The sequence below is a fragment of the Oncorhynchus clarkii genome, chromosome 17 (assembly GCF_045791955.1).
Source record: "Oncorhynchus clarkii lewisi isolate Uvic-CL-2024 chromosome 17, UVic_Ocla_1.0, whole genome shotgun sequence".
NCBI lineage: Eukaryota > Metazoa > Chordata > Actinopteri > Salmoniformes > Salmonidae > Oncorhynchus > Oncorhynchus clarkii.
This window is the reverse complement of record NC_092163.1, coordinates 66,199,099-66,224,079: the sequence shown is the minus strand read 5'-3', so window position 1 is coordinate 66,224,079 and position 24,981 is coordinate 66,199,099. Positions and strand designations below refer to the sequence as shown.

The following is a 24,981-nucleotide window of genomic DNA, read 5'->3' as shown; positions in this document are numbered from 1 at the left end:
TGATCATCTCGGATTATCTAATATCTGAGAATGGGCAGGCATTCCCTCAGATGAAGAGCATCTCCATCTTGCTGATTATGTGCTGTCATCCAGGTGGAAATGTCACCTGCATATCTGATGTAGGAAAAGAGATACGTTGAGTGTCCTGTGAATATGTTTATGTATATGTACTATACATGTGTGTATTTATATATATATATATATATATATAATTTTGTATTTGAATTTCTATTATTATTATCATTATTGTTTTTTGAGGTTGATGGGGAGGGTGGAGGTGCTGGGGGTGTCCTATTGTGTCAAGTCTGCTCCTGCTCCTCCCCTCCGGTGTACGAGTACTAACCACCGGTCCTGGCACTCATCATTACGCACACGTGTGAATTATGATTCACACCTGCACTCCATTACCTTCCCCTTTATATGTCACTCCCCCATGTTCACTCACCAGTTGGTATTGTTCTTGTGTATCGGTGTGCTGCCTTATGTAAGTGGTGTTTTGTTGGTTTATTAAAATGTTTCACATGCTTCCGACTCACCGCCCCATCATTACATATTGAGGGCGACAGGACCTTTTGGGGGAGAGGATTCTTCATGGAGGCACATTCAGTCATAGTGTTATTTATAATATTATACATTTTATATTTCTTCTATTATAACTTTACTGTGATTATGGATATGCACACATGTAGACTAATATATTTGAAATGTATTTTTTGCACAGAGTACAACATTTAGATGTATTACTGTTATTGTTATTATTACTGCTGTACCTACATTATTAAACATGCATCCTGTGGCATACATCAGAGGGCATGATTGGTCACCAAAAATGGCCTTGCTGAAATCCTCCAACCCCCCCCCCCCCCCACACACACACACTTTCTGTGGCACTCATCAACTGACCAACATGAACTACCAAAATTATTCACAAGTGTGCCAGGCCTTGCAGTCCCAAGATAGGGGGGGGGGGGGGGGGGGGGGGGGGGATTTTGGCAGGCAAGAAAATATCCCCCCCCCCTTCTAATTTCCTTAATTTTGTGGCTAGAGTCAAATACTTTCTATAGAACAAACTTCACAGGATAGGCAACCGAAATTAATAATTCATGTATGTGTGTTATAATAAACATAGAGGGAGTAAAATGTAGGCAAGCAATAAACATTTCAGAACAACTACTAGTCGAATAAGACATGGGAGAGATGACAGATTTTGGCAGAGATGTATTTATAGACTTGAAACACATAGCCAAACCGAAAACTTCAGACATCGCTAGTGCCTCCCCCGCTATCAAACCGACATAAAAATAAAATGGAACGTAGCCGAACATGATCAGCAATCTCAATTAGCAAGCAAGTCGCAGCAATGAAGAATTGAGTGCGTGCGCGTTCAAGCAAGTCGCATCAACGAAGATTTGAGTGCGTGCGCGTTCACAATAAGGGCGGGCGGATTCTGGCAGGGGTGAGCTTTTCGGCACAACACCGGAATGCTGAGCCTACATGTTAAGTAGAGACGAGTGTAGTATTTCACTCTCGGATTCTGACATAAGCTTAATTTCTTAAAAAAAGAACACGAAATTACCGCAAGTGACTGAATTGTTAATACATGTAAACCGCCTACATAGCTATTGTTTGAGTAACGTTAACAGGTTTTTATTTTATCTGGACAGAAATTCAAATGGCTAACTTAGTTAGCTAGCATCAGTTTTAATAAACATAACGTTAGGCTAGGCAGCTAGCGTACTCAGTCGCAAATATACTTGTAATCTTACCTCTACACAATTTAAATCAGTCTTTGGCCATTCATTTGAAATGTATTTGAAATATTTAGCAGGGTGCTACTGTAACAGTTCTTTGTAACGTTAGGTAATTTAACCTACGGTAATTGTAGGCAACTGAGGGGCTCATTGGCACGTGGAACGTAAACATCACATCACACTCTGCTACAAAACCGACCACACGGTGGAGTTGTTTGCCATTTTTCAAACGTGGTCTTGTGGATTCATAGGCCTGGAGCACAGGTTTTGTTCCAGCCCAGTAGTGACTGTTAAAGAGGACCCGGCAGCCTATTTAGGCGGCTCAGGTGCAAAAATAGGTATGATAGTGCAGGTGATGACTGGAGCCAAAGATTATTTACAAAATATACAGATGGTGATACTTGACAAAGTTGATTACAAAATAATAAACTTAGCTACTTAGCCAAAATAACTAGAGTAAAAAAAGGCATAACAAAAAACTGACGTGAATTGGGCTGCCTGTGTAAAAACAGCCAGTGTCAATAGAATAAAAAAGAGCTGTGATTTATTTACTTTGACAAGCAGCTGTCAGATTCCAAGACGTAGAATGAGGAGCACAGGCATCCAAATAGACCTGCCCTAACCTGGCATAAACTATTTCCACTTTTTAAACAGGTAAATTATTCATTAGCAATAGCACAAATTCACATTTCACATAATTAATACTTAACACACTACACAATAGGCTATAACACAAACATGAACATTTCCAATAAACAATGACAACACCCACTAAGAGGGAGAACCAGATACAGAGAGGTGCGCATCCTGTGGCTAAAGCCGTGAACATTTTAAAATAAATGATAAGGATAACCAGACCCTGGCGTGTGTAACTGGTTGCTGGTACAAAAGTATTGAAGCTCTGTGAGTCCCCAATTCCAGGATATAAGAAGAAATAAGTGGCCACAGGACAAGAGTAGTATGATGTCAAGCAGTGCTAAACATTGTGAAATGTGTATAATATCTTGTGTGCTAATTTAATTCCCCTACTGTTTCTACAGCTCTCTCAGACTTCTGTAGATCCATATACCTGCGGGTGTTCTGCTCATTATGATGACTCCAGCATTTGAGTTAAGCCAGGACCCAGCTTTCCTTATCCTAAACCTCCATGTGCTCTACAGTAGAACATCAGAGTTCGATCTTTACATCAATGGAGATGATTTCAAATTCTCCACCGAGCCTTACTTTCTCAGGTGAGTGACTGACCATCAGTTAAAGTTATGTGCTGCCAGTATTGAAGTCACTTACTTCAAGGATTAAAAAAACAAAAAGTATTAGGTCCACTGTATATAGTAAGTAAATGCACCATGATATGCTGTAAGTGTGTCAAAATGCTGATAGGCTACGTTCATGTTTAGTTCTAATATCAGATTTCTAACATTTTAATCTCTTATCAAGACTGACCTTACCTGGAAACAATATTGGAGGATGGGAGGGAAAAAGCCTCCTTTGACATTTATAAAGGTAATGTTTCTAAAATATATTTGTTTTGTTCATGGAATTCTGGAAATTTTCGCAAAAGCCATAAAATAAAAAATACAAATCACAAGCCATGATTTTTTTTTTTTTGAATTACAGGAACTTAGCTTTAAAACTGCTAAACGTTATCTCAGACTTGAGGAAAATAGTGTAGAATAGCAGGAAATTAGCTCAGGGATTCTTGAAAGTCGGGACAGTCCTTGTCCGCTAGAGAAACTTGATTTTTAAAGTAGTATTTATTTTTTGCATTATTTGAGCTTAAAATGTACATTTAGGGGAATTTTACAAGGGAACGTTTGTTTTTGGAATTTTCTTAATATTTTCTATGTTATTCATTTCCATGTCGGCTCTAAAGATGTGTCCGGAGTTTTGGTTTAATCCGTCAGATTAGCAGTTTAATAGCTAATCTCATGCATTTCTACAAATTTTACCATGAGGCTGAGAGAAAATGTTGCTGTTTTAGAGCTCAGGGATTCTTGAAAGATGGAACAATTCTTTATTTTTTACTATTTTATACATTGTAGAATAATAGTGAAGACATCAAAACTATGAAATAGCACTTATGGAATCTTGAAGTAACCAAAAAAATGTTAAACAAATCCAAATATATTTTATATTTGAGATTCTTCAAAGTAGCCTCCCTTTGCCTTGATGACAGCTTTGCAAACTCTTGGCATTCTCTCAACCAGCTTCATGGACTGCATTTCAATTAACAGGTGTGCCTTGTTAATTTGTGGCATAGTTTGAGCCAATTGGTTGTGTTGTGACAAGGTGGGGTTGGTACACAGATGATAGCCCTATTTGGTTAAAGACTATTTGGTAAAAGACCAAGTCCATATTATGGCAAGAACAGCTCAAATAAGCAAAGACAGACGACAGTCCATCGTTACTTTAAGACACGAAAGTCAGTCAATCCGGAAAATTTAAAGAACTTTGAAAGTTTCTTCAAGTGCAATCGCAAAAACCATTGAGCGTTATGATGAAACTGGCTCTCATGAGAACCCCCACAGGAAAGGAAAATCCAGAGTTACCTCTGCTGCAGAGGATAAGTTCATTAGAGTTACCAGTGTGCCCAAATAAGTGCTTCACATTTATCAAATTGAATACCTTTATTTAACTAGGCAAGTCAGTTAAGAGCAGATTCTTATTTTCAATGACACCCTAGGAACAGTGGGTTAACTGCCTTGCTCAGGGGCGGAATGACAGATTTTTACCTTGTCAGCTCGGGGATTCGATCTTGCAACCTTTCGGTTACAAGTCCAACGCTCTAACTAGGCTACCTGCCACCCCAAGTAACAGACACATCTCAACATCAACTGTTCAGAGGAGACTACGAAAATCAGGCCTTCATGGTTGAATTACTGTAAAGAAACCACTACTAAAGGACACCAATAAGAAGAAGAGACTTGCTTGGGCAAAGAAACATGAGCAATGGACATTAGACCGGTGGAAATCTGTCCTTTGGTCGGATGAGTCCAAATTTGATATTTTTGGTTCCAACCGCCATTGTCTTTGTGAGACGCAGAGTAGGTGAACAGATTATCTCTGCATGTGTGGTTCCCACTGTGAAGCATGAAGAAGGAGGTGTGATGGTGTGGGGATGCTTTGCTGGAGACAATGCCTGTGATTTATTTAGAATTCAAGGCACACTTGAATTCTAAATAAACAGCATTCTGCAGTGATACGCCATCCCATCTGTTTTGCGCTTAGTGGGACTATCATTTGTTTTTCAACAGGACAATGACCCAACACACCTCCAGGCTGTGTAAGGGCTATTTTACCAAGAAGGAGAGTGAGGGAGTGCTGCATCAGATGACTTAGCCTCCATAATCCCCCAACCAATTGAGATGGTTTGGGATGAGTTGGACCGCAGAGTGAAGGAAAAGCAGCCAACAAGTGCTCAGCATATGTGGGAACTCCTTCCAGACTGTTGGAAAAGCATTCCAGGTGACTACCTCATGAAGCTGGTTGAGAGAATGCAAATTGTGCAAAGCTGTCACCAAGGCAAAGGGTGGCTACTTTGAAGAATATAAAATATATTTTGATTTGTTTAACACTTTTGGTTGCTACATGATTTCATATGTGTTATTACATAGTTTTGATGTCTTCAGTATTATTCTACAATGTAGAAAATAGTTCAAATAAAAAATCAAACTTGAATGGCTGGGTTTCTGTACAGCACTTTGAAATATCAGCTGATGTACGAAGGGCTATATAAATACATTTGATTTGATTTTGATTTGATTTGAATGAGTAGGTGTGTCCAAACTTGACTGGTACTTTATGTACATACACAGTGCCTTCAGAAATTATTCAGACCCCTTGACTTTTTCTAAAATGAATAAAATGTTTTTTTCCCCCTCAATCTACATACCCTATAATATCAAAGCAAAAAAATGTTTTGGTGCAAATGTACAAAATAAAAAAACGGACATAACACATTTACGTATACTCTTTACTCAGTACTTTGTTGAAGCACCTTTGGCAGCAATTACTGCCTCAAATCTTCTTGGGTATGACGCTACAAGCTTGGCACACCTGTATTCGGGGAGTTTGTCCCATTCTTCTCTGCAGATCCTCTCAAGCTTTGTCAGATTGGATGGGGAGCTTCGCTGTACAGCTATTTTCAGGTCTCTCCAGAGACTTCGATTGGGTTCAAGTCCGGGCTCTGGCTGGGCCACTCAAGGACATTCAAAGACTTGTTCCGTAGACACTCCTGCGCTGTCTTGGCTGTGTGCTTAGGGTCGTTGTCCTGTTGGAAGGTGAACCTTTGCCCCAGTCTGAGGTCCTGAGTCCACTGGAGCAGGTTTTCATCAAGGATCTCTCTGTACTTTGCGCCATTCATCTTTGCCTCGATCCTGACTAGTCTCCTAGTCCCTGCCAATGAAAAACATCCCCACAGCATGATGCTGCCACCAACATGCTTTGCCGTAGGGATGGTGCCCGGTTTCCTCCAGATGTGATGCTTGGCATTCAGTTCAAAGAGTTCAATATTGGTTTCTGAGAGTCCTTTAGGTGCTTTTTGGCAAACTCTAAGCGGGCTGTCATGTGCCTTTTACTGAGGAGTGGCTCCCGTCTGGCCATTCTACCATAAAGGCTTGATTTGTGGAGTGCTGCAGAGATGGTTGTCCCTCTGGAATTTTCTCCTATCACCAAAGAGGAACTCTGGAGCTTTGTCAGAGTGACCATTGGATTCTTGGTCACCTCTTGACCAAGGCCCTTCTCCTCCGATTGCTCAGTTTGGCCGGGCTTCCAGCTCAAGGAAGAGTTTTGGTGGTTCCAAGCGTCTTCCATTTAAGAATGATGGAGGCCACTGTGTTCTTGGGGACCTTCAATGCTGCAGAAATGTTTTGGTACCCTTCCCCAGATCTGTGCCGTGACACAATCCTGTGTCAGAGCTCTACAGACAATTCCATCAAACTTCTTTGCTTGGTTTTTGCTCTGACATGCACTGTCAACTGTGGGACCTTATATAGACAGGTGTGTGCTTTTCCAAATCATGTTCAATCAATTGAATTTACCACAAGGTGGACTCCAATCAGGTTGTAGAAACATCTCACGGATGATCAATGGAAACAGGATGCACCTGAGCTCAAGTCTCATAGCAAAGGGTCTGAATACTTATGGAAATAAGGTATATCTGTTTTTATTTTGGGGTATTGTGTATAGATGAGGATTCAATTTATTTTCTTTTTAGAATAAGGCTGTAACCTAACAAAATGCGGAAAATATCAAGGAGTCTGAATACTTTCCGAATGCAGTGTGTGTGTGTGTGTGTGTGTGTGTGTGTGTGTGTGTGTGTGTGTGTGTGTGTGTGTGTGTGTGTGTGTGTGTGTGTATATATATATATATATATATATATATATATATATGATTATATTTTTTGGAGTATCGGAAACAATTTTAGCTGCTAATTGAATATAGGGGAAAAACTAGAAATCATTCAAAAGCAATGGGACCCTATCTCGGTCAGTGCGTTTGACCTCCTAGTAATCAGATCTGCTTTACTGGTGATTAGGAGGATGTTCTCTTTTCTCACTAGACTCCACAGTGTGCGGTTAGTACTACAGCTAGTCAGAGGTACTCTAGCAGGACCCGGAGTCATGGTGCTGATAGCAGTCAGTGGGATTGATCTCTGGTGCTCTTTAAGTATTACTAAAGTCATTCAGTCACCCAGGCTTAATCGCTGGCTGTACTATTAGATGTGAAGGGCAATTTGAGCTGTCAGTGATGTAATAATGAATGCCTACTTAGTGAGACTTGGCCTTTTTTTTAATTAATGTATTTATTTTATTTACCAGCTCGTGAGGCTACTTTGATTCAAAGTATTTGTTACTAGTGTAAGTGGCAAAGCAATTTTATCAGTTAGGTATGGAACACTTCTGTCTCTCTTTAATGAGTTTCATTTCCAATGATCTCTTAATTACGTTGGGTTGGTGGAGCGTTAGCCTTTTGTACATTTACACCTCATTGGCCCTCGATCAGCGATGCGCTGTTTGACAAACTGTCTAAATAAGCCACTAACTGCTGCTAATAAACCTTCTCTAATGGGTATCCCAGTTTGCACTCGCAATTAGAAATCATTAAGATGCTTCTTTAGGGGCACACAGCCATGGCAATTAGCCAACTAGCATAAAGCATTTTTAAGATAAATACTCCGTGTTGAAAGTTTTATAAGTTCTTTAAAATGTTACAAATGATCTCCTTGGCTAGACGTGAAGGAATGGTCACATATTTTATAGATTGTGTAGTCTCTCTCTTTTTTTAATTGCTCTTTTTAGAGAACTACACCTCTACTTTAGACTGAATAGGTGTCTGTTCTGCAGAGATTCAATCATGCATTTATCATTAACATTTACTGTACATGTAAGGAGCCATATCTAATTGATTAACAAAAATTATCTGATGCTTCAGGACAGTTTAGAGGAAGACAATTCTATCCCATTTGCTTCCACATTGTCTACATCTATACACCCTGAACAGCTAAACAATCTATTGGTGCCACTTGTTTCAACTGCTCCCTGATGTTCTCTCTGTGATATGTCTCAGGTCTTCTTACCCTGTGCGTCCTCAAGGAGACTGCAGGGGAGCACTTTGAAGGGCTCCAGATGCTGACCAGTCTCCTGGGTCCCAACGGCTCCCGCTCACCCAAGCCTCTGTTGGAAGACCTGGGTATCTTGAGTTTTTCATAAGGTATCTATCTGAATTTCTTCTATCGGATAGGATTAAAGGCATAGAAATAGATTAAATAGAATGGACTAATCATTGACTTGAATGGGGACCCCTGTTTTATTCATTCTAATTCTATGCATTTAATCTTATGCAATAGGCGAAATCCAGATCGATAACTTTCTAAAAACTGTGCCCTGGTTGATGATACTGTTAGATTCGATTAATTTAGCAGTATGTGGTTGGAAGCCTTATTGTTGTTTAAATGAAGCCCAATGAAACTGCTTGAGTAAGGACTGAGAAGAGAAAACCTCACTGGATTTAGTCATTGGTGATTTTAGTAATACCATTTGGCTGAATGGTTTGGTTTCTCCCGAAGACATTGATGTTTTACATTACAGAGGTGTGCAGTGGGAGTCTGAAAGGTGAGGAAGAGGATGATGAAGATGGGTTTGACTGGCAGGTTGAGCAGCAGGTGGACATGGAGACCTTGAAGGAGCAACTGAATAAACTGCAGAAGTATGGCTTTGGGAATCAGAGGTCCGGAGTGTTCACTGGACTGCAGGTAAGGTCATTGGCTTTTATGAATAATGTATATGTAACAAAATAACTGTAAAAAAACAAAAATGTAAAACAAAGTTACTTTTGTCCTCTGAAGAGGTGGATGGGCCAATAATTATTATATATATTTTTTAAATAATACTTTTTTTATTATTGAAGACAATGACTAGAAATTAGTAGTGGAATGGTTTCTTTTGGAATCACTGCTAGCAGGTTTAGAATGTGATTGTTATAGTTCACATAAGAAAGGCCAGGAGTTCTTCCTGATCGTATAAGCAGGAAAACATTACATCAAGTACAGCATGTGAAAATCTGATGGAGGATTGTCCAATCAGGAGGAGTTGAGTGATGTCCGAAACCCAGATAGGACCACAGCATCAGAGAGGAGACGGGAAAGGCTAGACGCCGAGACGTCCATATTCTGCCATGACCATTACCTACCTGTGAGTTATCCAAAGAATAGTACCCCATAATTTAGTAATTCTATGACATTTAACTACTGCACGGATTATATACGTTTTATTACATTATAATCTGTCATGACACCGACCCGTTTGTCTCTGTAGTGCCGACCTGTTTGTCTCTGTAGTGCTGACCTGTTTGAAGACTAAATGATCCAGGGTCAGCTGAAGTTCTGCCCGTGGTGGTCTGGTCTGAGCCCAGACTCCATTCTGCAGGGAGAGGCAGGTGAGCTCATCCTTTCTCTCTCCTCAAAAAGCACTACATGTAAATCAGATGCTAACACTTTACATTCATTTGATCTTATATCTGTGGTATGCTGTAATTAATGTAGTAACCTATAGTTGTAGCTCAGCTCAGACAAAGTAAGATTCCCACCAGCAGGTGGTGTAGAAATACAGACAACAAAGAAGGAACTTGACTTGAAAAAGTATGTTAATGTATACGTAATTAGTACTAAACATTGTATATTCAGTATTCCTAATTGTTTTTCTGGGTACTGTCAGTTGTGAGGTTGTGGTTTCGCAGTAGGTGATAACATTTCACTGGATTGATGATGAGGTTGACATTAAGACTACAGAGTTGGTTCTTTAAATGTAATTTGGAGATGTTTCCCTGTTGTATTGGTTCATTTGGTTGCCTTTGTTTATAGAATGTATTCTGTCTAGAATAGATCCTCGTTTCAGTACTCAACTGTTAGACCTTTCCTTAAAATTTATATTTCAACACAATTGCCCTTTTCTTCCCAGCCTCCCCCCTATCCAGACTCGGATCTATTGCCAGGGAAGGAGAGTTGTGACATAGGTCGAGTGGGAATCTGGCAAATAGTATATATTGCCATTGCCTCACTCCCCCACAAATCCTCTTTCTCTTTATTCTTTCTCTGTCAGTCCATGACATATGAAATCGATGAGTCATTTAAAAGGTGTGATCCAGGGCTGGCTGGCTGGCTAGGCCCCCATGTTTGTTTGTTTTCTCTTCTTTCTCAGATGAGAGCGATAAGGGTGTATGGAGCCTGCTCACTGCTCCACTGTGAGACAATTCAGTTGTGCCATCCAGCTCTCCTAACAGCCTACTAATTCCTCTGCTCCCACCGCCTCAACAAACACATGGCCAGTAGCCACAGCTTATGTTAGTGCAGGATGTCGTACTGTACACTCGGGAAAGGATTTCGATAAAAACAGATAGCATTATGACAGTAGGGTGCGTTGGGTTGAGAATGCCAGGATCCTTGTCTGCCTAGCTCTGGAGAGATCACATAATGACCAACAGCCGTCAGTCAATGCTACGCAGCACTGATACACAGCCCATTAGCGGCAGGCAAGCAGGAGGAATCCAGCCCTCTAAAGAACATTACATTTCCCTGCAGCTCTGTGGACTCCCTCTTCTCATTCTGCATTCTGAGATAGAGCACTCAGCCTTCCCCTGCCTGTCGAGTAGAGTGTTGGTCAGCAAATGTTGCTGTTTGCAGTAAAATCTTGATAGCATGCTTATGATTTTAAATGTTTGATTACATGTCATGTGGGAAGGCTAAATTCTTATGCTTTCACATGTTGACCTTCTTCAGCTTTTTCTCCCTCCCTCACCTCCCCTAAGACAAAGATATACAGGTAACTGCCAAAATAAAGGAAGCACCAACATAGTATCTTAATAGGGCGTTGGGCCACAACGAGCCAGAACAGCTTCGATGCACCTTGGCATAGATTCTACAAGTCTGGAACTCTATTGGAAGAATGTGACACCATTCTTCCATGAGAAATTCCATCATTTGTTGATTGTGGTGGGAAACGCTGTCTCAGGCGAATCTCCAGAATCTCCCAAATGTGTTCAGTTGGGTTGAGATCTGGTGACTGAGACAGCCATGGCATATGGTTTACATTGTTTTCATGCTCATCAAACCATTCAGGGACCACTCCTGCCCTGTGGATGGAGGCATTGTCATCCTATTGGGGCATAGCCATGGTAGCCAAAATAATGCCCAAAATAATTTTTTGCACATGACACTAAGCATGATGGGATGTTAATTGCTTAATTAACTCAGGAACCACACCTGTGTGAAGCACCTGTTTTCATTATACTTTGAAGGCCTCATTTGAGTAATGAGACTGTTACCTGTATATGTCAGCTGACAGATGGGTGTAGAGACTAGTGCTAATGAAGTTGAAACCCCCACCCTGGGCCTGTGTGCCCCCTCCCTGTGTCGAGGCCAGAGCACTGACAGGCCACAGCTGTCCACTGTGTCCAAATGACCTGAGTGGCCAGGGCTGATCGGACATGACAGCCCTGTCTCGACCTGCAGCACTTCTTATGGCTGGTTTAGTGTTTCATCACTATATTCATTGCATTGACTCGCAGGTTCACTGCAGAAAATGAAAATCTCAAACAATTGCGTTTTCAGTTACATTTCAAGGCATAATGTTTGAATATAAGGCAATCGACAGAAGCTTTATTAAATTTTCTGTTGACCCTGTGTGCTCCACATTATTCTGAACTACCAAAGTCATACGTCAGAAGCTCCTCAGTGATGTAGAGTTTAGAGGTCGACCGATTAATCGGAATGGACGATTAATTAGGGCCGATATCAAGTTTTTGTTTTTTACACCTTTATTTAATTAGGCAAGTCAGTTAAGAACACATTCTTATTTTCAATGAAGGCCTAGGAACGGTGGGTTAACTGCCTTGTTCAGGGGCAGAACAACAGATTTTTACCTTGTCAGCTTGGGGATTTGTTTTTGCAACCTTCCGATTACTAGTCCAACGCTCTAACCACCTTACATTGCACTTCACGAGGAGCCTGCATGGCAGGCTGACTACCTGTTACGCGAGGGCAGCAAGAAGCTAAGGTAAGTTGCTAGGTAGCATTAAACGTATCTTATAAAAAACAATCAATCTTAACATAATCACTAGTTAACTACACATGGTTGATATTACTAGTTTATCTGCGTGTCCTGCGTTGCATATAATCGATGCGGTGCCTGTTAATTTCTCATCGAATCACAGCCTACTTTGCCAAACGGGTGATGATTTAGCACTGTCGTTGCACCAAACCTAACCATAAACATCAATTCCTTTCTTTAAAATCAATACACAAGTATATTTTTAAACCTGCATATTTAGTTAATATTGCCTGCTAACATGAATTTCTTATAATTAGGGAAATTGTGTCACTTCTCTTGCGTTCCGTGCAAGCAGTCAGGGTATATGCGGCAGTTTGGGCCGCCTGGCTCGTTGCGAACTGTGTGAAGTCCATTTATTTCTAACCAAGACCGTAATTAATTTGCCAGAATTGTACATAATTATGACATAACATTGAAAGTTGTACAATGTAACAGCAATATTTAGACTTAGGGATGCCACCCGTTAGATAAAATATGGAACGGTTCCGTAATTCACTGAAAGAATAAACTATTTGTTTTCGAAATTATAGTTTCCGGACTCGACCATATCAATGACCAAAGGCTCGTATTTCTGTGTGTTATTATGTTATAATTAAGTCTATGGTTTGATATTTGATAGAGCAGTCTGACTGAGCGATGGTAGGCAGCAGGCTCGTAAGCATTCATTCAAACAGCACTTTTGTGCATTTGCCAGCAGCTCTTCGCAATGCTTCAAGCATTGAGCTGTTTATGACTTCAAGCCTATCAACTCCGGAGATTAGGCTGGTGTAACCGATGTGAAATGGCTAGCTAGTTAGCGGGGTGCACGCTAATAGTGTTTCAATCGGTGACGTCACTCGTTGTGAGACTTGGAGTAGTTGTTCCCCTTGCTCTGCAAGGGCCGCTGCTTTTGTGGAGTGATGGGTAACGATGCTTCGAGGGTGGCTGTTGTCGATGTGTTCCTGGTTCGAGCCCAGGTAGGGGCGAGGAGAGGGACGGAAGCTATACTGTTACACTGGCAATACTAAAGTGCCTATAAGAACATCTAATAGTCAAAGGTATATGAAATACAAATGGTATAGAGAGAAATAGTCCTATAGTAACTACAACCTAAAACTTCTTACGTGGGAATATTGAAGACTCATGTTAAAAGGAACCACCAGCTTTCAAATGTTCTCATGTTCTGAGCAAGGAACTTAAACGTTAGCTTTTTTACACTTTTACTTTCTTCTCCAACACTTTGTTTTTGCATTATTTAAACCAAATTGAACATGTTTCATTATTTATTTGAGGCTAAATTGATTTTATTGATGTATTATATTAAGGTAAAAGAAAAGTGGTTCATTCAGTATTGTTGTAATTGTCATTATTGCAAATACATTTTAAAAAATTGTCAGATTAATCGGTATCTGCTTTTTTTTGGGTCCTCCAATAATCGGTATCAGCGTTGAAAAATCATAATCGGTCGACCTCTAGTAGAGTTGTACATGAGGTCATTTCCAGCCTGCAAAATTAGCAGAGGCATATTTACTCCATGTCGCTGACACCATCAGGACTTTGGGCTAGGACCATGCTATGGGGCAGACTGCTCAGAAGACTGGAGGAACTATGTCACAAATTCATTTCTATTCATCTTACCCCACCCTCCCGCCCCCCTCACTCTTGATTGGCTAGGATCAAAGTTGAGATTAGTGAGTCCCGTGGAGATTGGATACAATTGGATGGAAGATCTAATGGGACATGTCTCTTGGATGGATGGAGCGCTGCGGCTGCATTATGTAGGACTAGTTAGCTTGTGATTTGACAGTTTAATGGTCAGCAGTAATCCCACATTCATCCTGTTTTAAATACGTAACTCTTTAGTTCAGTTACATTTGGGGAAAACACAGGAGTTATAGCCGCTGATGCCCTCTTAAGTCTTAGGCTAGATATCACTGAATGATCTTGATAAATGCTGGACTGTATTAATGCTGTTCTAATAAATAGACAAAGGAACCTGTTTGCCAGCAGGCCTATCCTTTTCCCTGATCATTTAAATGGACCAGGTCAGTGTTTGTTTTCTACACTGAGGCAGACAGCTGGATGTGGGCCAGTGGGGCACTGAGTTTCTCCCCAGGGTCCTGGCTGATCTCCCGGGCGGTAGGGGAGGTGTGGTGGGGGGAGGTGTGTGTGCTCTGCTTGGCCAGGCTGGGATGCTGCAGCTGCACTGGCGAGGGACTCCGGTACCGTCTGCAGGGATCTAAGCCCTGACGTAATGCAGCAGGAATCCAGTTCCCAGCGGAGCCAAGAGCCCAGTGCAGCCAAGAGTATCATTTGAAACTGCTGCTGCGGTGTGTGGGTCTCTGCGTGCCTGTGCGCTAGCCCACACACCCAGCGCCCCTCTCACATCAGGGGCTCAGCATAGGGGCTGTCCCCCCTCCCCACATGCACCCCACTCAACAGGCAAATGGATTGCTTTCAGCTGTTCCATAAGCTGCAGAGAAAGTGCTGACTTGAATCTGTTCTTGATTTTCAGCTTGGTTTTCAGCACTGAAAGTTGCAGATAAAACTTTACCAATATAATTTGGGTTGAAGGGTATCTTGATCAGTTACTGAGGAAGAAACTCATTAGGGACTTGATTCTTTCCAAATGAACTGACAACATAGTAGTGTTCTCCTCCCACACTACAGGACATGGGCTTCCAAATGAATGCATTTGTAAAACAGGTCATGATGATTAGGCCTGTGTAAAACCCAGTGAGTGTACGTGTGGACTGCTGTTTTGGAAAGCAGTGTCCTTCACTGATGATGAGAAAGAGCAACTGAGGAAGTTCACCAACTATTCCTACTTCCTGGACAAGAAGGCCTGTGTCCAGGTGTGGCTCTGCCTGTTGGACATCATCCTAGCCTACTGCTACGAAGTGCGCACTACAGAGGTAGAGCACAATGTGAGTCAACGACCGACAAGAGATCGTCACATTGCAGTTGGACTTGAGTGGCAAATCTCTACATCCTCCACCATGTCAAAGCTTTAACATGGGCTTACACCAATATCCTGTAGGGATCTTGAGAGCTCAATGTTGTCTTAATGTCACTAACCCCTACTACAGTCCTTTGCGGCACAGATGGAGGTAGATGTAAGAGAGTAAAGGTCTACTATGAGAGATTGTCTAGTTAGGAAAACAGAAAGGAAATTCTGCACACTGCTGCTCAAGCTCCAAGGTGATATTTATTTATAATAACTGTCGTGTATTTGGCATCATTAAAGTGAAGACTGTTATTTTATCAAATCAATTCTCTGTAATTATTATTAAGTGATTAAACTAATCATGTAAATGTAATTAACTCGGAAGTCAGGGCACCAAGGAAAATCTTCAGATTACAAAGTTATAATTTTCCTAATATAACTTTTCAGATATTTTAATATCTGATCAATTAGTCTTCAAAGTAATGAATTATTCTTTACCTCACGTTAGTCTCATTCCAAACGTTGTGAATGGTTGGTTATCTGCACGAACCCAGCCTTCACTATGAGTCATCCATACATCAATTGTCTTAATCATTTATTTACTAACTAAATAATCACAGAAATGCATAAAAAAACAAACAAAGTAGATATGGTTACAAGGAAATAATAGGGGATGTGCCCTAGTGGGCTAAACCGATATGACGCTTGGTAGACAAAGGGACTGAGAAGGGCGCGAAAGACAAAAGACACTACACGGTTGATAATTATAATAATTGAAATGCTAATCCTTTGCACATGAACGCTCACTCATTCAGGAATAATTGCAATCAATATATATATTTACAATCAGTGTGTCGTCATGATCTCTGTTGGAATCGTCCGTCTTTCTGTTGGAAAGTTCATCTGAACTTCTCTCTCTCTCGCATGAAGTCTTTAGTTGTTAGAATGGATACTTCAGAGTCCTATTCAGAAATGTTCTTATAGAATAGTTGTTTCGGCGGTTGTCGGTCTTGGCATTCATAAATTCTAGCTGCAGACTAGTAATTAGTATCGAAGATTTGCTCTTATTCTGTCTGTATCGATAGTCTCAGAGTTTAACCATTTCCACCAATGTAGCCAATGTTCCACGTGGTTTGGTTAGGAATTCAACAACCGAGGAATGCATGGTCTCTACTCAAACCTTGGCCCTCTCAGTAATTGAGGTATGCTTGGACTGCAGTGGGCTTCTCCAGGTGGTGTTTATATTCGGAACAGCAAAAAAGGGCTGCCCCATGGGGCGGGCCAATGACTTAGTTAAATTTGAAAGGGAATTGGATTCTCTTTTCATTAAAGTTTAAAATCACATTACATAATTTCACAAATAGTATAATCTTTACTTATTCATTTTATACAATAATTAGATGCAAATCTCATAACGGAGACTCTTGTATAAACAGAGTTATGGTAATGTGGCTGTATTGTCTCTCATGAGGTCACAAACATTAGACAAAATGGACCGGTCATAGCTGGATTCTCCACCAACCGTTTACACATTCTCCAAAACATGGATATTGATCAGTTCTCAAGTTCTGTGAGGTAGAAAAAGTTCCTTAGTTCTACTGTGAACCCTCTCTCTATACTGCATGAGGGAGTCTCCTCCAGGAATTTACGACCTGAGATAACAGAACCTGGGTGTAAGAGGGAGAGCGGGGGAAGGCACTCGCTATACCCAAAGAGGGCCACGTCATGACATAATGTTTCGCCCCTTAGGTCTTCATCAGGCATCCATAGCACAGGTGGGGGTAGAAGGTCCTATATATAGGGGCAGGAGGAAACGGGAGGTAAAAAATGTATAACATAGGTTCACAATATTAACATTCAATGTATCAAAATATATGATGGCGGCTACTTTGAAGAATCTAAAATATATTTTGATTTGTTTAGTACTTTTTTGGTTACAACATGATTCCATATGTGTTATTTCATAGTTTTGATGTCTTCACTATTATTATACGATGTAGAAAATAGTTAAAAAATAAAGAAGGAAAAACCCTTGAATGAGTAGGTGTGTCCAAACTTTTGACTGGTACTGTACATAATTCGGTCAGACCCAGAGCTGTAATTCATAGTACTGCTATGAACACATACTTTAGACAGCTACCTGTGAAGTCATCTATGAATGTTCTATTAACATCTGGGGTGTTATGGCTACTCCATAGAGATTCTGGAACAAAGTATACTTTTCCAGAGATCGTGTTCATCTAAAATAAAGTATCTATAATGTACACTGGAGACTGATTGTTTAAGAGTGTGTGAGAGTGTCTTCTTGGTATCATAGCGTCCTCGCGTGTTGTAGACCCATGTTGTGTGTTTGACACCTTGATTCTCTGAAGTCTGTGTAGATATTGACCTCTGATCTCTCAAGGTGTTGAATCACCGTGGACCATTGGAAAACTCAGTGGCACTCTGCTGGCTTGAGGTAAGTATTAGGGGGGCAGTCTGTAATTATCATTGATTATACCACAGCATTGTTTAATACTTGTTTCTGATTGGCTATAAGGGCATTCTAGAATGGACATTAAAACCAGATAATGGGACAGTTGGAAAAGATATCGGGACACCTTGCAATAATATGCGCCTACACATGCAGACCGTACCTGCTACAAAGTTACAGAAAGCTAAACCAACAACTGCACAAACTGAAATTGGATACATTGTAAATGCAAGTCCAACAAGGAAAAACTTAGCTAACTAGCATTGATTTGTTTTTGCAGAGACATAATCGAAACGAACGACTGGGTTGTGTCTCTAGCAACCGAAAGATGAGAAAGTATGAATTTGCTTATAAAAATGAAAATATCAACAAACAAAAAAGTATTTCTACCTGTAAATTTGTGATTTCATATGGTTTTCTTTGGCAACTGTGGTATAAGTGGGATAAACGCCTCTGTTCTGTACATTACCTTGGAAGAATGAACTCTGCAAAGGGACATTCAGAGACTTGTCCCAAAGCCACACCTGCATTGTCTTGGCTATGTACTTAGGGTCGTTGTCCTGTTTGAATGTGAATCTTTGCTCCAGTCTGAGGTCCTGAGCGCTCTGGAGCAGGTTTTCATCAAGGATCTCTCTGTACTTTGCTCCATTCATCTTTGCCTCGATCCTGACTAGTCTCCCAGTCCCTGCCACTGAAAAACATCCCCACAGCATGATGCTGCCACCACCATGCTTCAGCTTAGGGATGGTGCCAGGTTGCCTCCAGATGTGATGCTTGGCATTCAGGCCAAAGAGTTCAATCTTGGTTTCATCAGACCAGAGAATCTTGTTTCTCATGGTCTGAGAGTCTTTAGGTGCCTTTTGGCGAACTCCAAGTGGGCTGTCATGTGCCTTTTACTAAGGAGTGTCTTCCATCTGGCCACTCTACCATAAAGACCTGATTGGTGGAGTGCTGCAGAGATGGTTGTCCTTCTGGAAGGTTCTCCCATCTCCACAGAGGAGCTCTGGAGCTCTGTCAGAGTGACCATTGGGTTCTTGCTCACCTCCCTGACCAAGGCCCTTCTCCCCCGATTGCTCAGTTTGGCCAGCCGCCAGCTCTAGGAAGTGTCTTGGTGGTTCAAAACTTCTTCTATTTAAGAATGATGTAGGCCATTGTGTTCTTGGGAACCTTAAATGCTGCAGAAATGTTTTAGTACCCTTTCCCAGATCTGTGCCTTGACACAATCCTGCTTTGGAGCTCTACGGACAAATCCTTCGACCTCATGGCTTGTTTTTTGCTCTGACATGCACTGTTAACTGTTGGACCTTATATAGACAGGTGTGTCTTTTCCAAATCATGTCCAATCAATTGAATTTACAATAGGTGCACCCCAATCAAGTTGTAGAAACATCTCAAGGATGATCAATGGAAACAGGATGCACCTGAGCTCAATTTCAAGTCTCATAGAAAAGGGTCTGAGACAACTTCTGGTGAAATTGGAGGGTGCAAAATTCAAATAAATAATCATAAAAATTATGGATATCTAGGTACATACAAGTGTCTTAAGTTAAATTATTTTTAATCTAACTGCATTGTCCGATTTACAATAGTCTTTACAGCGAAAGCATGCCATGCGATTGTTTGAGGATGGCGCCCCACATCAAAATATTTTTCAACCAGCACAGGCTTCATAAAATCACAAATAGCGATTAAATATTCACTTACTTTTTGAAAATCTTCCTCTGATTTGCAATCCAGTGACAACATGCATGGTCATTTTGTTAGATAAAATCCTTCTTTATATCCCAAAAAGTATGTTTAGTTGGCGCCATCGATTTGAGTAATCCACTCGTTCAACGTGCAAAGAAAGGAATCCAAAAAAGCTACCGTTAAACTTTCTTAAAACAAGTCAAAATACGTTTCTATCTAATCAGGTACCCTAAAATGTCATTAAACTATAATATTTAATACGGAAAGAAGTATGTTCAATAGGAAAGTAAAATTAGCAGGTGTGTCCTCTTCGTCGCGCATGCACAGACTGCTTTCCAACTCTGACTCCCAGTACTAAAACTTCTTCCTCGTTTGGGAAGAAACAAGCTTGAAACCTTGAACAAAGACTGTTGACATCAGGTGGAAGCCGTAGGAATTGCAATCTGGGAGCTGGAATTGCAAATGCCCCATAGCTTTCCATTGTAAGAGCATGGGCACGGTTGGTTTTTCTTTGGATTTTCTCCTACCATATCAATTGTGTTATAGTCTCATACATTGTTTTAACATTTCTAAAAACTTCAAAGTGTTTTCTATCCTGGCTTCTGGGCCTGAGTAACAGTCAGTTTACTTTGGGCACGTCAGTCAGACAGGAAGTGGAGAAAAATAGACCCTAGCCTGAAGAATTATGTAAATAAGGTATATCAGTGTTTTTTTGTTGATACATTTGCTAAAATGTCTAAAAACCTGTTTTCGGGTTGTCATTATGGGGCATTGTGTGTAGATTGCTGAGTTTACATTTTTTTTAAATCCATTTTAGAATATATATACCGTAACATAATGTAATAATAATAATAATAATGTAATATATAACGTAACAAAATGTGAAATAAGTCAAGGGGTCTGAGTACTTTCCGAAGGCACTGTATATATCCACTGATTGTCATCTCCTACTGGTACACTGGTAGCATTGTTTTAGGAGAAGAAGAGGCGGCCAGGTTAAAGCTATGACGACAGATTGGTTCCTCTTAGACCTGTGTGCATGTGTGGCTTGCGTGCATCAGAGTGTAGGTACAATTGGAGTATTAGGGTGTGCCCCGGGGCTGTGAACAAGCCCAGGTGTTTTTTCCCTACTGGAAAACAGACGAGTGGGGTGCGAGGTGGCTGTCTGCTCCCTGATCGATGGCATTTGTGTGAAGGCACCAGAGGATGAAGAAGGACGAGAGTGTGCGGCTCATCTTAAACCTTTCCCTGTGATCCTGACAGTGAGGGCTGGTAATCGGACGCCTGAGAGATAGCAGTTTGGCCATAATGGTGATAATGGAGGAAGTGGTAATCTAATGACATCCTGCAGCTGCCTGAAAGCCCTCGTCAGTAGAGCTGTCTGCCTGGGAGAGACTGACGGGACCCCATCTTTCATCCGCTCTGTCGCTCATCCACTCTGTCTCTCAGCCGCTCTGTCACTCACTCACTCTCTCATCCTCATTCTCTCTCTCTATTCCTCTACTTTACTAAGTATCTTTTCCCGTCTCTCTATTTAACTATCCCCTCCCTTAGTATCGCTCTCTCGCTCTTCCCTTTCTCTATGTATTTAACTATCCCCTCCCTTTCTATATCTCTCTTTTCTCCATTTCTCTCAATCTTTCACTGTTTCCCTTTTTTGTCTTTCCCTTTTATTCTCGTCCTCTCTTCCCCTGTCTAACTCTCACCCTTCTCTCTTTCACCCCTCCCTCCATCTGCTAGCTGTTAACCAGCCTCTTAACCAGACAGACAGGGTTGGTGGAGCTGTTAACCCTTTACACTCGTAGCTCTGGCTCCGTGCTTCACAGCGCTGTATGGGTTTTGACTGACAGCCGCTCTGAAATTGAGTATCGCACGACAAGAAGTTGTCACAACCCCTCCTGTAGGGTTTGTACGGTTATGAAAGTCCTGGAAAAGTAATGGAATTTTAAAATTTGTGTTTTCCAGGCCTGGAAAAAGTTTGGGAAATGATATAGTCTGAAAAGTAATGGAAATTAATGTAATAATTTCTGTTAATGTAATTTCAGTTTTTAAATATTTGATCAATCAAATACAAATCTACATATCAGCCAGGATTGGAATGACACTTTAGCACGTCTGTGTTTGCGCGCATCACCTTCATGTGTGCGAGACAGCTGTTGCTCAAGGAGAGACAGTCAGACATTGCAGCAGCAGGTATGCTTAGCCTATAAAATATGATCGAGAACAGACTAACTAGGTAGCCAGTTCAAAACATAAACTGAGTATAGCAAACATTAGGAACACCTTCCCTAATATTGAGTTGAACTCCCTTTTGCCCTCAGAACAGCCTGAATTCGTTGAGGAATGGTCTCTACAAGGTGTCAAGTGTTCAAGAGGGTACTGGTTCATGTTGACACCAATGCTTCCCACAATTGTGTTGGCTGGATGTCCTTTGGGTAGTGGACCGTTCTTGATACACATGGGAAACTGTTGAGCATGAAAAACCCAACAGCGTTGCTGTTCTTGACACAAACCAGTGTGCCTGGCACCTACTACCATACCTTGTTCAAAGACACTTAAAACTTTTGTCTTGCCCATTCACACTCTGAATGACACAAAATCACAATGTCTCCATTGTCTCAAGGCTTAAAAATATTTATAATTATTTAACCTGTTTCCCCCCCTTCAATTACACTGATTTGAAGTAAATTTAACAAGTTACATCAATAAGGAATCATAGCTTTCACCTGGATTCACCTGGTCAGTCTATCACCTGAAAAGAGCAGGTGTTCTTAATGTTTTGTATACTCAGTGTATCTTGTACCCTCTAGTAACTGTTTTAGGCCTGACCCCATTTAGTCGACTGGTTGATTGTTTGGTTGGTTGTTAGGCTGTTGGTCGACCAAAAGTTTTTGATCCAGCAGTGGCAAATATATAATTTAAAAAAAGGTTATGGCACATGAGACACGTCTGATTCATGCCTGTCTGAGTAGACTAATCCATTGCGGAGACCATGAAGATGACACACCAGTATCACCAGTAGTAAGGACATTTATCGTTAATTACCATAATTTATCATCTACAATGTTTGTTTGGTTACGGTGATTTCTGTTAATGCATTCAATATATTATTATTATTACAGTCTTACTGTTCTTGTTGTACGAGTGAACATGTTTTGCAGAGCGCACAACCTAGCCTGTACTAGTGAGAAGTTTTGGTTAATTTCATTCCGTTTAATCATATTGTTTGTTTAGAGAGCTCCTGTCAATCTTGCGCAAATGTAGGCTTATACAGTGCCTTGCGAAAGTATTCGGCCCCCTTGAACTTTGCGACCTTTTGCCACATTTCAGGCTTCAAACATAAAGATATAAAACTGTATTTTTTGTGAAGAATCAACAACAAGTGGGACACAATCATGAAGTGGAACGACATTTATTGGATATTTCAAACTTTTTTAACAAATCAAAAACTGAAAAATTGGGCGTGCAAAATTATTCAGCCCCTTTACTTTCAGTGCAGCAAACTCTCTCCAGAAGTTCAGTGAGGATCTCTGAATGATCCAATGTTGACCTATATAACTAATGATGATAAATACAATCCACCTGTGTGTAATCAAGTCTCCGTATAAATGCACCTGCACTGTGATAGTCTCAGAGGTCCGTCAAAAGCGCAGAGAGCATCATGAAGAACAAGGAACACACCAGGCAGGTCCGAGATACTGTTGTGAAGAAGTTTAAAGCCGGATTTGGATACAAAAAGATTTCCCAAGCTTTAAACATCCCAAGGAGCCCTGTGCAAGCGATAATATTGAAATGGAAGGAGTATCAGACCACTGCAAATCTACCAAGACCTGGCCGTCCCTCTAAACTTTCAGCTCATACAAGGAGAAGACTGATCAGAGATGCAGCCAAGAGGCCCATGATCACTCTGGATGAACTGCAGAGATCTACAGCTGAGGTGGGAGACTCTGTCTATAGGACAACAATCAGTCGTATATTGCACAAATCTGGCCTTTATGGAAGAGTGGCAAGAAGAAAGCCATTTCTTAAAGATATCCATAAAAAGTGTCGTTTAAAGTTTGCCACAAGCCACCTGGGAGACACACCAAACATGTGGAAGAAGGTGCTCTGGTCAGATGAAACCAAAATTGAACTTTTTGGCAACAATGCAAAACGTTATGTTTGGCGTAAAAGCAACACAGCTCATCACCCTGAACACACCATCACCACTGTCAAACATGGTGGTGGCAGCATCATGGTTTGGGCCTGCTTTTCTTCAGCAGGGACAGGGAAGATGGTTAAAATTGATGGGAAGATGGATGGAGCCAAATACAGGACCATTCTGGAAGAAAACCTGATGGAGTCTGCAAAAGACCTGAGACTGGGACGGAGATTTGTCTTCCAACAAGACAATGATCCAAAACATAAAGCAAAATCTACAATGGAATGGTTCAAAAATAAACATATCCAGGTGTTAGAATGGCCAAGTCAAAGTCCAGACCTGAATCCAATCGAGAATCTGTGGAAAGAACTGAAAACTGCTGTTCACAAATGCTCTCCATCCAACCTCACTGAGCTTGAGCTGTTTTGCAAGGAGGAATGGGAAAAAAATTCAGTCTCTCGATGTGCAAAACTGATAGTGACATACCCCAAGTGACTTACAGCTGTAATCGCAGCAAAAGGTGGCGCTACAAAGTATTAACGTAAGGGGGCTGAATAATTTTGCACGCCCAATTTTTCAGTTTTTGATTTGTTAAAAAAGTTTGAAATATCCAATAAATGTCGTTCCACTTCATGATTGTGTCCCACTTGTTGTTGATTCTTCACAAAAAATACAGTTTTATATCTTTATGTTTGAAGCCTGAAATGTGGCAAACGGTCGCAAAGTTCAAGGGGGCCGAATACTTTCGCAAGGCACTGTAAATGTGGCCATCTGTGGATCTGGTACATTTCTGATTGTCTTAACTCTCCATCACTGTATAACCTCTGAAAGTAGTTTTGCGTTCGCCTCAAACAGCAAGTAAACTAAATCTGTTTTTACATCCATTGAGAATGACAATAGTCCACTAAGCAGGGAAGGGGGGAAAAAAAGGTCATGCTCTGATCCGGTGGAAACGTCATAAAAAAGGCCTATTTGATTACTTCTTATCCCTTGCGCAAATAGCTTACAGCTGTGTCTGTCTGTCAGGAGCTCACTGGCACAGGAAACTCTGAGGGCCCAGAATATTTTAGACAATGTTGCAAGTTTGCTAGCACAAGCTTCATCCAGACTAAGTTAATAGTTGATACATTGTTTCAAGTTCTTTGCAGACAGGCCATGCGTAGCCTATGTGATTTATATGATATTTATTTTAATCAATACATTTTCTACTGGCGGGTTGCAAGGTTTTTATTTGTTGCCGCTATGTAGGCAATTTTTACATTTTGCCAAAGGCAATAGAAGTTACTTTTAGATTTGTAACATTTTCATGTAGATAGAATTTTGATTAACCACATGACATTGATTTTGTAGATATGATGACTTTATTATACATGAAATTAATCTGTTCCACGAAAATG

The 24,981-nt window shown here is 40.9% G+C and overlaps 1 pseudogene; it reads left to right on the top strand.

Annotated features, from left to right (window-relative positions):
• The first annotated feature begins 2,840 nt into the window (after positions 1-2,840).
• LOC139369486 (protein SHQ1 homolog) overlaps positions 2,841-24,981 on the top strand; it is a 45,447-nt pseudogene continuing 23,306 nt past the window's right edge.